The sequence below is a fragment of the Pungitius pungitius genome, chromosome 14 (genome assembly GCF_949316345.1).
Source record: "Pungitius pungitius chromosome 14, fPunPun2.1, whole genome shotgun sequence".
NCBI lineage: Eukaryota > Metazoa > Chordata > Actinopteri > Perciformes > Gasterosteidae > Pungitius > Pungitius pungitius.
The window spans coordinates 5,852,693-5,868,809 of record NC_084913.1 but is presented as its reverse complement, the minus strand read 5'-3'; positions in this window follow the sequence as shown (position 1 = coordinate 5,868,809).

The window sequence follows — 16,117 nt, the reverse complement described above, 5'->3', positions numbered from 1 at the left end:
ATAGCCCAGTGTCTTAGGCCCATTAATGGTGCTACCAACAGCACGGGGGAAGTGATAAACCATCTGGCCGGGCTCCCGAAGAGATAGCGCCCACTTAATGGAGTGAAAAAGTAAAAGCAATTAATGTCACATTAATATAATGATAATAATGCCTTCCCTTATGGCCTTGGCAGGCCCGAGCCGGGGACTGGGGACGGAGCTTCCACCAGCGCCGCCGAGCCCCGAGGGAAATGGAGCTCTGCTGGGACTCTGCGCGGCTCCCAAAAAACAAAAAGCTCACTGCTCCCGCAGTTGTGATGTGGATGTGGATGCAAATATTACTCCTGCCACTGAAGAAAAGGTCTGGACGGAGCATGGATGCGATACGGGCGCAAGTAGTCCATGGTGTCGGACGATAAGTGTGCATCGGGATCGGGATTTTAACGCCGATCATCAACCGATTTAAGTCCTACGAACAGGGATCATCACACAAAATTGACTTTTAAGATCCGCCATTGCCTTCAAGTGTAATTCTGACACAGATTAGCCCGCGGTGTGTGTTAGCGTGTGCGCCTGAACATCAATGTTTGCATCGTTGAAGTGTACAAATGAGTAATAGACAGTGCATGAGAAATGTCTGTATGGGCAAAATCTCAGAAAACACTGTCGTGGGCTTTGTTTCATCTGAGCCTGTGTGTGTGTGTGTGCGTGTGTGTGTGTTCGCGTGTGTGTGTGGCAGCGCCTGTCTCAGGAGTAGCTCCCCTGTCCTATCTCCTGACCCCTCTGTGTTCCCGCCGCCCTGCTCTGTTTGTGTTAATTCCTCTACATCTCCAGGGTGGCTTACATTAGAATATCTTAACCACTAGGCTGCATTAGCATAGCGTGATGGATGCCGCTGCATCTCCATGCCAGATAATGTCCACATTTTGCATTTTAAACTAAGCTACGCTATGGACGTGCTATCCATTTTCATAGGGGGAAATTAGGTCCTGGTGGGAGAGCGCCTGGCACTCTGTCATCCCAAGCAAAGCTCCCTGCCCGGGTTTTATGACACCTCTGGGGCACCATACAGAGACAGGTTGAGGGTCATTGTCTAGCACTGGTCAGCTGTGATGTCACATAAACACTTAGTAAACTTGGGTGTCAGTTTACTTTTTACTTACTTTTTTTTTTTAAAGCTCGCCAAAGTTGGGGACGCCTCCTGCGATATGCACGCAGCACACTGTGTACTGTCCACCTGTCCAGCCGCGTCAGATCGTGCATAATATCCATTTTAATCCACGCAGTCAGGCAGACTACTCGTATGCATATGTCTCGGTGCAGCCAGACTGCCTGTGCTGTGGGGGAGTGTTGATTTCCGTTACGAGGCTGTCGCGGGCCCCCGGCAGTTGATCAATAGGAATAAATCAGCGGGGCTCTTTTATGGGACATGAGATAGTTGTACATTTATAAGCCTCTTTATGAGATAAGATCTCAACACGCGAGCTCGTCGTCATACACACTGACACACACGCACACGCAGAGAGACAGGCCCTGGGTTCTTATTAAGCAGCAGAATAACATCATGGTCTTATACTTGGCCCGAGGTGGGATGTTCCTCAATAAATATCCACATCCAGATTATTATTTTATTTTTTTATCCTTATTGGCAGTAATAACAGTACTCGAATTACCGAGCGCAAACTCTTAAAATATGACAGTGTAGGAAAGAAACAGATATAAATTGCAATGCTGTTGTATATGTAAGCACTTTACTGTGTCACACTAAATCACCTGGAAGGTTTGCGGCATGTAAACTATCAATATATGTCAAATCCGAAGCTCATTGATTTGTCGTCTCCTTGCTTTCTCGTCATACAAGCATGAAAGGCATCGCTGTGGAGCACCAGTGATTCCGTAATGTTCTGCTAATTACGTTTGACTAATTATGATTCTTTTATGTGGCTATATAAGAAGGGAGTCCCCCCCCCCTTATTACGATATAGGCCCACTCGCTCGGCTCCATTGATCAGGATTTGAGAGCGAGTACTCCGTTTTCTGTTTATTTTCTAATTAAATATTAGCTTTAACCACTTTGGGTGCGAGATTAATTAAACTATCACACCACCCCTCCCCCCCAACCCATTGACCGCTCCCGAATGTGATCAAGTGAGACTCGAGCTTTAATTAGATGCTTGGACATTACTGGGCTTTTTTTTTTTTTTTCAGGTTAGGAAAACCAGGCAGGATGCTTTCAACACCAAGCGCATTGACTGAGCTCAAATTACATCCGCCTTTAAGTAGCGGATTGATTGGGTAAGAGGAGGCTGTCTTTACCAGCTAAGTGTTTCTGAATGGAGCGGTCGGGCGCATACCTCCTCTTCTGTCCTTCCACGGGCTCCATAAAGAGAGCTGCCCTGGAATGGAGTGTGCAGTATGTGAAAAACAGGAGGGGTAATTTAACAGCACACGTGTAGATGAAAAAAGGAGGGGGTGGGGGAGAGAGGGGGGGCAAAGACAGGATGTCTCAACAGAGAGGGAAAAAAAGAAAAGGAGTGTGCAGGGAAAGGTGAGTGCGTGTGTGTGTGTGTGTGGGTGTGGGTGTGGGGGGGTGAAAGCAAAAGCAAAGTGCCACTGCGCTCTTTTTCTCTTTCTCCACACATGATGGATAGCAACAGTGGGGAGAACAAAACCAAGCATTCCTCATGCTGTCACCACAATGAAACAGGGACATAACAGGATTTGGTCACAATGCGAGCGGAGCACTTCAGAGAGATGCCAGGCCATCATGCCACTTCGACTGGAAGTCAAAGACTCCATCCATCACCTGTAACGTCCCCTTAGCATTTGACTGGGGCCCGGCGCTGCTGTCTTCCCTGATGCAGCATACAACATGAATTCAGAAATAAGGCGAATCGGCAATGGTTTGATTGGTAAATACATAGTTTGACTTTACATACACATTTACAATAAACTTATTTTATTTATGGCTAAGAATTAGATGAAAAGATCAGTATCACTGCAATATTTTTCTGCTGAATATGTAAGTAAAGCAACGTGCTGGTTAGGTCAACATAAAGAGTGGAACCAGGGACGAAGCGTAATCTATTAGAACCTCGAAAGTTGCCTAATTATCATGTGGTATTTGTTTGTTTAATATAAAGAAAATAATAAAATATGTAAAAATCATAAACGTGTGGTTTAACATGTGTGTGTGTTTGGCTGTTTCTAAGCTAAGCTAACCAAAGCTAACAGGCTGAAGGTGATAACTAGTGCTATTGATCTTCTCATATGAATCTCCCACAGAAAGAACATTTATTTAAATCTGATCTGTCATTTGATTTCAGTGTAAAAAAGTATAAATAATCAGTAATTATTCTTAATACTCTCTTATCAAATTTGAATGAATATTGATTTGAGGCAGCACAGGTGAGGAACTTTCAAATAAAAAATGTTGTTTTGTCTTGTTTTGTTATTTCCCTCCGTGTCCGGAGCTGAAAGATCGCAGATCTATCGATAGTAGTGGGCCGGGCTCTTTAATGGGAAGCCCCCCCCCCAAGTCACACAACACAAAACGGCGACTAAGGGGGGAGGACAGCACGCACAATCAGGCTCCTGAATGGCTGGCACCAGGTGATTAACATGATTGTGTAATACTCCGCCAGGTGATAATATTGCGCTGTGAGCAGAGGGGGTGGGGTGGCTGTTTTTTAAGGTGTGTGTGTGTGTGGGGGGGGGGGGGGGGGAAGTTTGACTGGAAAATGAGGGATTGGAGGAGGAGAGTGTTGAAGGGGGAGTTGCATTCTCAAAATTAAAAGTTGTAGCCTATTAGTCTGTGTTTGGTAGCTGAGCACGCGCCCATGCCTAACACGGCTGCTAATAGGAAAAGATGTGTGGAAGTGTATGATTTATGGTTGCACGCAGGCAGGGGTGGAATAATTTGGTGCAGAACGGGTACTTACTGAACGGCAACAACTCGGCTACTTATCCGTACTTTCTGGTGATAAATTAGCTCTTGTTTAAAGTAGCCGGAGACCCATTTTTCATTTTGATTACTACACTTGATATCTCTTTCTTTCTTACTCTCTCTTTGTCAGCAGTGGTTCTTAGCATTTCTTGTGTATGGTTTGGATGCGTTTGTGTGTTTTCGGTCCCAGGCTTAACCCCTCAGTGGCTGGACACTGCGTCACCCTCCCATGTAAAAACAAGGTACCGCTGTTAATTGCGAGCGAGACCCGATACGGCCAGAGTGACATGGCTTTTCTCATTGACCGTGAGCTGTCCTGCTGCCAGCTGGATGTGGGGCTCCTGTCAATCAGCGGGCGACCCCTGCCGGGACCTTCCCCTGCTCAGACAAGGTTCCCATTGATCCCCCTCCCCCCCCCTCCTCACCCCTCTGACAGGAAGCAGCCTCAGTGGGGGAAATAAGCAGGTGAAATATTAAGTTATAAGTCAGCTTCCAATCAATAAACAGAGCCCGGAGCGGGAAGGGGCAGGGCCAAATCCCCACAGCGGGAGCCTCACCAGCCGGGGGCGGGGGGGGATTTTGGGCTCGGGGGGGGGGTGGTAATGCGATTGAGGTCTGTGGATCGCCCCGAGGACCCGCAGGCAGAGCCGAACCCATCTTTCCGGATCCCTGACTGGGATCATCGCGCGCAGCTCGCTGCCAAGTCCTGCAGCACACTCGCTGGCTCCGGCTCTCATTGTCCTCTTCTTGGCACTGCGTCCCGTGCCACTGGGCCGGGGCAGAGCTGGACACTCTACAGACGGCATAAATAAAACATATGAAAGCCGTAATGAGCAAAGAGCTGCGGGGGCCAACGGAGCCAGAGAGCACCGCTCGTTGGTATACGTACACAGGTAGACAGTTGAAAATAAATAAATAAAATAAAACAGCCCCACCCGAGCTGCAGCGTGACATTGATCACACGTCCGCATGCGTCTCGACTCCATTGTCCGGAGTAGTTTGCTTGAATTGAGTCTCTGGCCCCGGGGTGGGAGAGCTTGGCAGGTGTCAGCGCTTATCTTGGCCTGTCTTCCGTGGGACGGGACGACTGAGGTGGTGGTGCCGAGCCCCCTGTCAGTCCCCCCTCCCTGTTAGTCCTGGAAGGGCCAGGGGCGTGGGGGCAGAGGGGGAGGAGGGGAGGGGAGGGGGGGGGGGGCGGTGCAGCAGGGCAACTTGGAGAAGCCCTTTTTTTTTTTCCTTCGGGGCTGCATCTCCGGGGCCTGATTCTCCAGCCAACCCCCCCCCCCCCCCCCCCCACCACCACCACCCTCTCCCCTCCACACTCATGCTGCTGACTGACAGCTATCTTCCAGCTGCGGGACACGCGCCCCACCAACCCACCGCTGATAAAATGTTAATGTAATTAACAGATAATGGCTGTTGTTTTTAGCTGTCAATACTCGGACTGGGAAGGGATAAAGGATTGGAGCCGCACAAAGTCACATTCAGATATCTGCCAGCCATTGTAGAATTCAATTATTTCAGCAACGCTACCCCCCCCCCCCCCCACCTGTCTTCAGCTACTAACCTCCACGCCACCATCAAAGCCCCCCCCGTTCACTTCCCTTTATTGCATGGAAGCACACGTCTGATTGTCTTCATGGGATATTGACAGCACTTGACTGGCGTACTGTTTTGTGGGCCAGGTGTGGAGTGAAGACACACTCGCCCTCAGGCCAGTTTTGGTGAACTTTTTTTTTTTTGCATTCAACCACGTCTTTTCCCCGCTCGCCGCTTTAAAGATCATAAATCATGTGACCGAGGCGAGGCAGCCCGGGCGCTCCTCTCAACCTCGGACAGCGCGTCGGACAAAGAAGCAGCCCCCGGCCGGCCGGGCCCACCTGCCCGCCACAAGACAAATGTATTTATGTGTGTAACCAAAAAAAAAAAAACTGACGCCTATCAGGGCATGGCCAGTGCTGCTATGGACATCGGCTGCCTGACTATTCTGGTATTTTAATAAGTATCAAAGCCCAAACAAGATTAGACGCCTCCAGTTTACAAAATGTCAGTGAAGGCAGCGCTATCACTCATAATAAATGGGTTTATGCAAACACTGGGGTTTTTTTTGCCATGCATAAGAGCTTGTTTGGTGCGCACCGCGGCGATGCTGTATGCTGATATGCAATTATTCTAAAGAGTATCAAAGTTCACTTGTGGACTACCATCTTGTTGTAGCGGCGGGGGGATGCTGTGAGCAACTCCAGATTACCACAGGCATATTCCATGAATAAAGAGGGGAGAAAAAAAAAAAAAACTTGGACGATAAGGGGAGAGCCTGAGAAAATGATAAAATACATCCCATAATGGATGGTTCTCTGGGTATTCGCGTTTTGTTTTTGGTCCAGCTCTAAAGCTGATGTGACTGATTATTCTGTAGCCCCATCCTCAGCTGGATTTGGGCTTAACGACGTCAGACTGGAACTTTGATCAGTCCGTCTCAAGTGTTTGTGCTCCTGCTCCCTAATTAACCCAGTTTGTATGTGCTAATGACATCTAATTATCATTTGTGTAACAAGATTGCTCTCGTTGCCGTAATGAGAAAAACTCCTTCGAATGTTGCGCCGCTTACAAAGCGCGTTTCTGCAGTTATTAGCAGAGTGTTTATGCAATCACATCTAATTGTAGTGTTAATTAAATTAGGAATACCATTTTGCTAAACAAAGACGCTAAGTGGTGGGAGTTTTGCTAAAAAACCCAACACCCCCTTCCATAGCAGCCATCACTGTAGGTACCCTTCAATTCCCCCCCCCCCCCCCTCAAGCAGCAGCCACACCAGAGGAAGAAGAGCCAATCAGAGCTGATTGGGTCTTTGACTGGTTAGTCAAATCAGGCCCCTCCCTCCCACTGCTTCAATGCTAATTGCTATGCACAAGAAGGTGGGAGGGCCGCTGGCTCTTGACCTTGTCCACCCGTCAATATTCACACAGCTCTGGACGGGGGGCAATCTCTGGTGACCAGATACGCACAGGACAAAGGGCATCATCAGCAGTCGGCAGGCGGAGAGGACACACTGCAAGACGTTCCGTTTTCAGTGTAGTCGATTGACAGGTGGGGATAATGTTCATTGTGCACATTGTGACCTCCTCGCTCCGCAAATAGGCTTTTGCCTTCATTTTTTTTGCCTTGTAGCTTGACTTTTGCGCTTTTATCAACTGTAACCACTGTACGATCAGTGCAGGGCAAAGCGGTGGCCATGAGCTACTGGCGTGCACTAGAAGGCAGGCGATGTAAATAAAACACGGTGAAGCTCAGATCAAAACAACACACAGATGGAGAGTGACTTCAGGTAGTATGTTGCTCCACTACTTCCTGACGTAGCAAAGCGTTGTTTGCCGCTATGTTCTCATTGTTTCACTGTCATGCCAGCGTACACTCCAGCTAAATTGCCAGTTGGACTGGTGTGTTCGGTGGGCGACTCTTGAGAGGCACTCGACAAACAGAGCTGGTGGCCATGGGGGAAAAAAGGGGTTGGAAAGGTCCACAGTGAAAAGGCACTTATACAATGTATTTCAATGTTTTTCCGTAGTCTACTCGCTACTTTATTTAGTACAACGCAGAACCTGAACCTCAAAAGAATATATAAGAAATGGGCAATGATATTTCATCTCTTTCAATGAGGGTGTGCAAAACGAAATGATCAATTCACATAATTAAATCTTGATCTATTTGTCAAAAGATAAGTCTGAATGCCACGGAAATCAACCCAAATAAATCTACAGATGTTGTGGGTGTCTCGCACTGAGCTTGTGAATTATCTTTATTTTTTTCCAATTCATTCGTAAATTTCAACGTTTAGTGAACTTTTCAATCAGGTATTGACTTAATCTCTTGCAACCACTAATTCTGATGCTCCAGGGAAATCAAATGAAGAGGCAATGCTTTGTCTCCAACACCCCGTATGTCCGCACAATATATTTAAAAAAACCCCAGAGTAATTCAGTAAGTGTTGAAGCTACATCCGTAGCTCCGTCTGCATACGGCGCTCTCGCCTTTCTCTGCCACAGTAGGATGATCAATTTCTCTCCTCTGTCTTTACGTTCCTTTCCTCCTCCTCCTCCTCCTCTCAATCTCATTTCATACCCCAGTCATTATGTCTTCTCCCCCCCCCCTTCTCCTATTCTGCTGCTGAACAGGACCCATTGGCCCTGATTAATCTGCTGCATTTGACTTAATGAGAGGTCATTCACATATCTGATCACAATGGCTACAGGAATCAATGATAGATGGCCACTTGGCAGAAATACTGAGGTGCTTTACAAAAAAAAAACGGAATCTCTGTAGACTTTATTAGATATTCTTCCTCTGCACTGTACCCGAGTGTGTTGTATTACCGCGTGTAAAATTTATATTTCAAAACCTTTTAAAAGGGCTCTGGGATTGCTTCTTTTCATTTTCGGCATTCCTTCAACTCAGCTGTGCTATTTGGGATTTTCCCGTCCGCCTCCCTGTTGTGACTGGAAAGTGTGGCGAGGCTCGATACGCAATAGGTCGTCCAATAACGTGGCATCATGATACACACATGTAGGAGAGGACGGGGGTATGGCGAGTACGCACGCACACAGAAAAACCTTCAGTTAGGAGATTATGAATTGATTTTTCCGCCCTATAAAGCCCATGTCTTCCTCGCTGAATGCAGTAATGTGTCCACTTGACCTTTTCTCGGCGGGCTCGTTTCTGGTGAATTGACTTCTAAGTGTTTGGTCCTGGCCTTTTCAGCGCCGCGGGGTATCCTTTGTCCGACCGGCGTGGTCCGGCTGGCAGGACATCGTGAGCGCATCACGCTCGCCGTACAAATGCGTATAAATGCACTTTCTCTCTCTCTCTCTCTCTCTCTCTCGCTCCACTGCAGAGACATGACAGCGAACGCCTCAATGCAGGACAGAGTAGCCATTGCAGGCTGCACGGCATTGCATGCAGGCGATGGAAAAAGACGAGGTTGCAAGAGGAGCGCCTCGTGACGTTCTACTCGGTTGACCCACGCCTTGTATGCAGCCGACTCAACGGCACTCCGGGGGTAGTTCTACAACAGCACACTAGCCCGTCGCTGATCCATTCCGCCTCATTATGCAGAGGGAGACACGTGTATGGGGTGTGTGCTGCCGGTGAATTTCCTGGTCTTTGTCCAAGTGCCATCTCCGGTCCGTGGAGTGCCGGAGGGGGGGGGGGGGATAAATGAGACTGGTCAGTGACACCGAGGTCTCGGGCATCTGAACTAGCATCTGTTGCAGACGGGAGCGGCACAGCGGCCGCCCTGTCCTCGCCGTTGGCCCCCGACACCGTCCTGCACCATCCACTGTCTGTCACACCCGGCGCCCCGCGGAAGCTAATTGTGAACTAGAGTGGCGCGTTGGGGGCCCCTCTCGCTTAAGCAGCCCCCTAATGACAGGCGGGGAGAGACAGCTACACATGTTCGCCGGCTCTCCCTCTGGAGGAGGCTACAGATAGCGCTCCGGCGAAAGACACCGGCCTGTCACAGAGCTGTCAGCGGCCAGCCTGTCAGCCGTGCAGCCCAGCACGCCGCCCGGGCCTTTCCCAGGTGCTCGGCTGACAATCTCCACGCCCCGTTCTGTCGGCTGCTCTGCCGAGCCTGCTGCCTCTCGGATCCATCAGGGCTTTGTTCAAAAAGCGGCCCTCGGGCCACCTCGTCATGAACACGCCGTGCGAGCGCTCGGGACAGAAAGTCACAACGGCACTTTTTTTTTTTTTTTTTTTTCTTGCTGTCCGGAGTCCTGCGGGGTGGATGTTGTTCAGTCATCTTGTGCTCTGGTGTTTCATTTCCAGGAAGGCTCTCGCTGGCCTGTTCCACTCGGTCACCCCGGGGTTAGGAGACTCCTGAGGTGTGCGTTTTGTGTTTATGGAGGATTCTCCCTGGTAGTTTAATGGAGCTCAGCGCAGACGTATGGAACACATGTGCTAATATCTCCTCATAGGAGGCCAAATGAGCCATTACAGGAGCTAATCTGACAGGCATACTGCATTCAGTCCCCCATCTGCCAGCCTTGGTGCTGAGAGCCCCATCGTGTTCCTCCTGAATGCCGAGCCGGGATGGATGGGCCAGATGGAAAACACCCTACTTTAGAGGCAAACCACTGACCATGGACGCAGAGAGATGCCGGGGAGGAAGAGGACAACTGCGAGCGTGGTTACACCACGGATAATTCACCCGGTGAAAGCGAGAACAACATCCAATTTCGGCAATTTAGTCTTTTGTGAAAACCTTTTTTTTTCTAAGCACCGGGCCGTATCTACAGCGGCATGCTGGCCCCCGTGCCGCTTCCCGCTTCCACGCCGTTCCCTCCGCCCCTCTCAACCACGCGGAGAGCAAGAGGGACAATCGCGCACGGGCGGAGGGGGGGGGGAACAAAAGGCCAATATACTGCAGGCCGCCACCTACCTCTTGGGGAAGAAGACATATAACATTAATGGTATCCGTTAACATCTCCTTAACCCCAATCCCCCTCGCTCGCCGAGCACCTCTCATCCCCTTCTCTTTTCCCCCTGCAGCCAACCGCAACCCACTCACAACCCCAACCCCCCCCCCCCCCCCCACCCCCCACTACCTCCACCCCCCTCCGGCTCTGCTCCCTGGGGGCCTGTTTGTTTCCCTGCCAGGGGCACAGGCGGCGGAACACTGATGAGGTGCTCAGGCCACCGTGAAATGCGCCATAACCTGCCAGCGCGGGGGCCTGGTGAGATTGCCGTATTTACTTTTTAATCTGGCCGCCTTAATACATGTGATAAAAACTTTGTCACATTAGATGGTGACAGATGGGCCCGGAGATGTTATTACTGGGCGGGGGGGGGCAGAGGAGGAGAGAGGCTGCTGGGAGGAACGGGTGTTGGGGGGGGGGGGGGGGGGGGGCGGGGAGCACGGGGCGAGCGAGGCAATGCCCCCAATCACGATAATTTTTCATCACCCCAATTACATTGTTGAGTGCGTCTCGGCGGAGGCATGTGCGCACAGCGGTCCTGCTGCTGGGCAAAGAGCAAGGCAGAGAGACATAAATAAAGATAAAATGAGGTGCCCTGGGTCTTCTGTCCCGCTGACTACTCCTCTGCCATCTCTCCAAACCGATGGAGCCCCCCCCCCCCCCCCCCCCGTTTAAATGAAGGGTAAATCTTATTTAGATAAGAGAACCCAACTGCTGCCCGGGAACGAGAGCGTCATTGTTTGTTACTGATGGCTGCAGAGAGCCCGCAGAGGGGAGGGGGCAGGGAGTGTGTGTGTGGGGGGGGCTACTGTCTGTGCATGTTCTTATGCTGTATGAGAGATTGATTGTTGTTGGTGGGTTTGCAGGGACGCGGGCGCACAGACCACATGCAGAGGACATCTGTCACTATACAGACGGACAGGTACGGGTAGGGATGTGTAAGTGCACATTTGTGAACTGAGTCCCCTGGTAATAAAATCTCGTTGTAGTATATCCATCCTAACGCCGTTTTCCTATCTCTGAGCTCTTTGCACGCGTATTGCGTGGATCACAATATCAAAAAATATGGCCTATTGTTTATGCTGTCTCTTTACAGCTGAACATTCAGTCTGAGCACACGGCGCTCAGGCTGCCTCAAAGCAGCACAAGTTTAGCAACTGTTTCCCTTTTTTAATTGTTGTGGAAATTAAATAAGAGTGTTTGTGACATCAGCGTTGCAGGTAATGGGAGCCAGAGAGCAGCTGGGAGGCTACGGTCCTGCGTATGCATCATTAGGGACTCAGAGGCTCCCGGGCTCCACGCTAGCGTAAGCCGCTAATGAAAAGAATGTAGTCACAGATCTCATTTTTCAGGCAATTCTTGTGTAAACTGGAGATTTTCCAGTGTATGCACAGTGGAACAGGGGCCCCCCACATAAATCACACAGGCTGGCTGCCTCCAGTGAAAGAGAGAGGGGGCTCCCTGCGCACCCTAACCACACAGACATATGCTGCAGGGAAACTGGAAATCTGCAGTGGCACAGCTCGAGGGACAGCACCTACACCTGTCTACACCCCTCCCCGGCCCTTCTAGCTCTCCATCCATCTCCGACAGCCCAGACCCCCCCACCCCCCCCGCCCCCTCTCTCTCCAACACCCACATCCTACCCGCAGGCGAACCAACCAGCAGCGCCTGCATGCAAGCCATTGAAATGGGTCACTTTATAATTAAATACAATATTAATTACTGCGAGCATCATTACCGATATGTGAGATTTGACTAATTAGTGTAATAGTTTTGGAGTCACGCTCATTAAATATGAAAATTACAGCAGTAGAAAAGATTGGTTCCGCGATCAATCTTGTGTGGACGGAGAGGAAATGATTTAGAGAATAGCTTTTATTGTACAATTAACTCCATTACAACCTGCCAGACAAGAATAAAGAGAGCAGGGAATTTGGTCGGTGTGGAGAGTTTCGCACAAGTGCTGCCTTTTCGGCTGCCGGGCTCCCCCTCACTTCAAATGCAATCTTTTAGCCTGTAACTAGATGAGACACTTGCCAAAGCATACAATGCCCTCCAGAGGAGCCGTAGCCTCATCCCCCGCTCAATTAGGACAGCTGCCTAATGGAGGACTTGTTGATCCCTTTCTATCTGACACCCCGAGAGCTCGTTGCGCTTTAGTTTGGCAGCTCAGCTCAGACAGGAAAAGCGGGTCGTCGTCAAATTTGAGGGGGGCCAAAGCTGTTTTTGAGCTTCATGTTGGAGCCACTCGAGCAGTGATCTTTTACCACTCCGAAGAAGAAGAAAGACACAGGTCATCACGTTGCTTGTACGAACAGTCCTCGTGATAGAAACAGAGTGTGGACGTTCTCCGACTCTGTGCCCCCCCCTGCTCCCCCCCATGTTGTTTGCGCGTGTCAGAGTTTCTCTCCAGTGCTCCGGGGGAAAAAAAACACATTGCATAGGACCCCGGCCAGAGCGCAAGAGCTGAACAGAGCTCCTCTGTGTCCTCACCGCGCGTGGCGACTAAACACCGGAGCGGCAGCAATTGGCCCCTTTTGCCGGAGTGGGGTTTTGTGTGTTTAGCACATCAAAGCTGTGAAAATAACCCTGTTTGCGTTTCCTGTCCTCTTTCCAGGTGGCCTGTCATATCTGGGTCCTCAGGACCGGATGGCACCGACGGAGTGTTGATCATCATGGCGTCTGGGTGAGGAGGGGGTGGGGGGGGGGAGAACACCCCTGGCTGGCACCGCAAGTGCGTGTGCGTTTCAATACGAGTGATGGCAGCCTCTGAGAAAGCAAACGCGGCGCCAAAGGGGTTTTATACAAATGGGGGGGGAAAAGAGTGACAGACAGACAGCCAGCAGGTACAGTGCCGAGCCTGCCCTTTCATTTCATTTCATTCATTCCTAGATCAACGATCCGTTAATTATTGAAATATTTTTGTAATGCGCTGATCCCTCCTCGTCGATACCACTCATATCGGGTCGTCATTTAAATGAATTGACTGTTTATAATGATCAGAATGCTTGAGTGTTCTAAAGCGTTTGTGATAATTAAAACCTCCACTGCTCGTGACCTTGGCTCTTGAATGTCTTTGTGGACCTCTGCTTGTATACCTACGCACCATAAACATTTCCCCCCCTCTTTGAATATATGCAATAATCCTATCTCCAGCCACATGAATACTGGCCCTCCGTATTATTGTAATGCTAACCTCCAGACTGCATGCCTGATAGCCAATACTTTATCACAGCTTTGCCTTTTTTATGGCTCTGGTGTCTCTTTAAAATGATTGCCCCTGTTTTGATCTGATTAATTTTGTGTGAGCACAAACAATTACTTTTCATCTTTATCTGCTCAAGGAATCACCCCCTTTTATGGGTATCATTTATTACAGGTGGACAGCTACTTGTTTATTAGAATTTCAAGCAGCCTATCACAGTGGAGATCTCCCACGGTCTATATTTACATTTCAACTTCAGCTAAACGGACATGACAAACACACACAGGAGAAGGGCCAGCCTGCAGCCACACTTCATTTTCATAGGACTGGAGGACTGGACTTACCGCAACAGTTCCTGACATGGTGGCAGGAGGGTGAAGAGGAAGAATAGAAACTGAGTGAGCAAGAGAGAGAGAGAGAGAGAGAGAGAGAGAGAAGGGGAAGTGGATGGGGAGAGCAGGTTGACTAAGTATGTATTTGAGCTTTCAGGTGAGTGTCCATCATTCAGCGAAAGAGGATGGGTTCATGGCCTCTGAAATCCATCCATGGCAAGGGGGTCTTCACAGTGAATATAAATATATGTCTGTGTGTGTGTGTGTGTGTGTGTGTGTGTGTGTGTGCCACGGCCAGGGCCACTCTTGACAAGCCAACAGCTGTTAATTATGAATTGGCCTGCAGAGAGGGAGACAGGCCGGTAAATATGTAGAGCTAAAGAAGCGCGCGGAGCCCGTGCAACACAAGTGTCAGACCCCCATTGCACCCGGGGTGTCAGCGGTTGACCTGGGTGTCAATCACTGGCACCGGCCAAGCAACAGGACAGGGATTTGCTTGGAATTGACCCAAAAAACTGCAGTTTGACTCACATAGAAATTAACTTTTCATTTTTGATGGTAGCGCAAGAGAGTTAAGTGTCATCTTTTCCTGAAAAATATTGGGATTTGGGAAGTAATATTACAAGGCAACATCAAGGGAATTTAGAATTATAGTTTTTATTTACTTTAGTTACCTTATGTGTAACCCACCGGCCAATCAACAATTGATGACTACATGCAGGCAGGTTAATGAAGTATATAATACATACAGTATATATATATATGAATATATGTATGTGTATATTTAAACGAGACTCAGTAATAAAAAAACAACATCAAAATTAAACATCGAGGAGAGTAAGGTTATTTTGTTGAGGACTGCTCACCTGTTAAGTAAATCTGTTCCAGGTTTAACTTAACTCTGAAGGCCTCGTTTACCGTCGACGCGTAATCTACGCGGCCCACTCGGCGCCTCCGTCCCAGCACGCTCCTCTGGGCCGTTGGGTTGTTTTGTGCTCAAGGAGGAAGGTACAGACCGAGCATTGCAACGTTTGGCACGTCAGCCAGAACAAGCAGGCACCTGTTGGATGTGTTTGATTTGGATCACTTAGGGATCATAAGCTGCTATTAACTAAAGAATACACATATATATATAGATATAAAAATCTTGACTTGTGTTCTGATTTTGATCGGAATATAAAATATTAAAGAGAAAAAAAACTAGTCTAATAATTCATGAAGCTTATTTCATCATTTATTTCATTATTTTCATCACTTAAAGCCCCATATATCTCCCTGCTGCCACTGTAGAGAGTCCATGTGTCCACACAAGAGCCATTCACAGCAGGACCAGGGTGAACAGGGCCTGTGCCTTTAATGACAGGGATTTCTCCAGGAATTTTAATTAATTTCCCACTCTTACCAGCTGAATATGCGTTAATTTCCCCCTGAAGGACTTTTATAAATTTCATCATTAATAAAATCAGACATTCAATTAGTCCCAAAATCCAGATTGCCAACTGTTTCATAACAGTCCCGGTCTGATTTCCCCTTTTTCTATTAGGTTTAGTGAAAAAAAGTTAAAACTAATTTCATTAATCTAATTGTCATAACTTTGAACCATCTCTTAATTAGTTCAAATTAATATGATTAATCACAATAATGACAAAAACTCATTCAATTACAGGTTTTCAATGGCAAGTGGATGTGTTGGGGGTGATAGGGGCATAAAGGATGAGGGCGGGAAGCAGAGCTGGCTGCGAGAGACGGGATTGGTCGTGATTATTCCAATGACTGGCAGGTTATCAATCATGCCGCACTTTTAATAAAGGCTGCTGGAACTTGAGCAGAAGGCCCCGCTCAGTTGCCTTCTCCCTTGTTTTATTTCTTCTAAATCCTTTGGAACTCTCCTCATTCCTCCATGAAATATGATCCTTCGTCGAATGACTCGAGCTGCACATTTTAATGAAGAAACCGGTGTGCATAAAAACAAAAAATGGACTCATCCATATGTAAATAAAATGATCGCAGTGCACATGCCCATCTCCACTACCCCATTATAGCAGTAAAATTGCATACGTTTATGCGCTGGAGTGATATCACTTCATTTTCATTTGTCTGAGCGTTTGCTAAAGCTGCGGATGAGGCCGTCCCTTCTCCCCCCCCCCCGTCGCTGTCCCTCCGTCCCCTCCGCAGACAT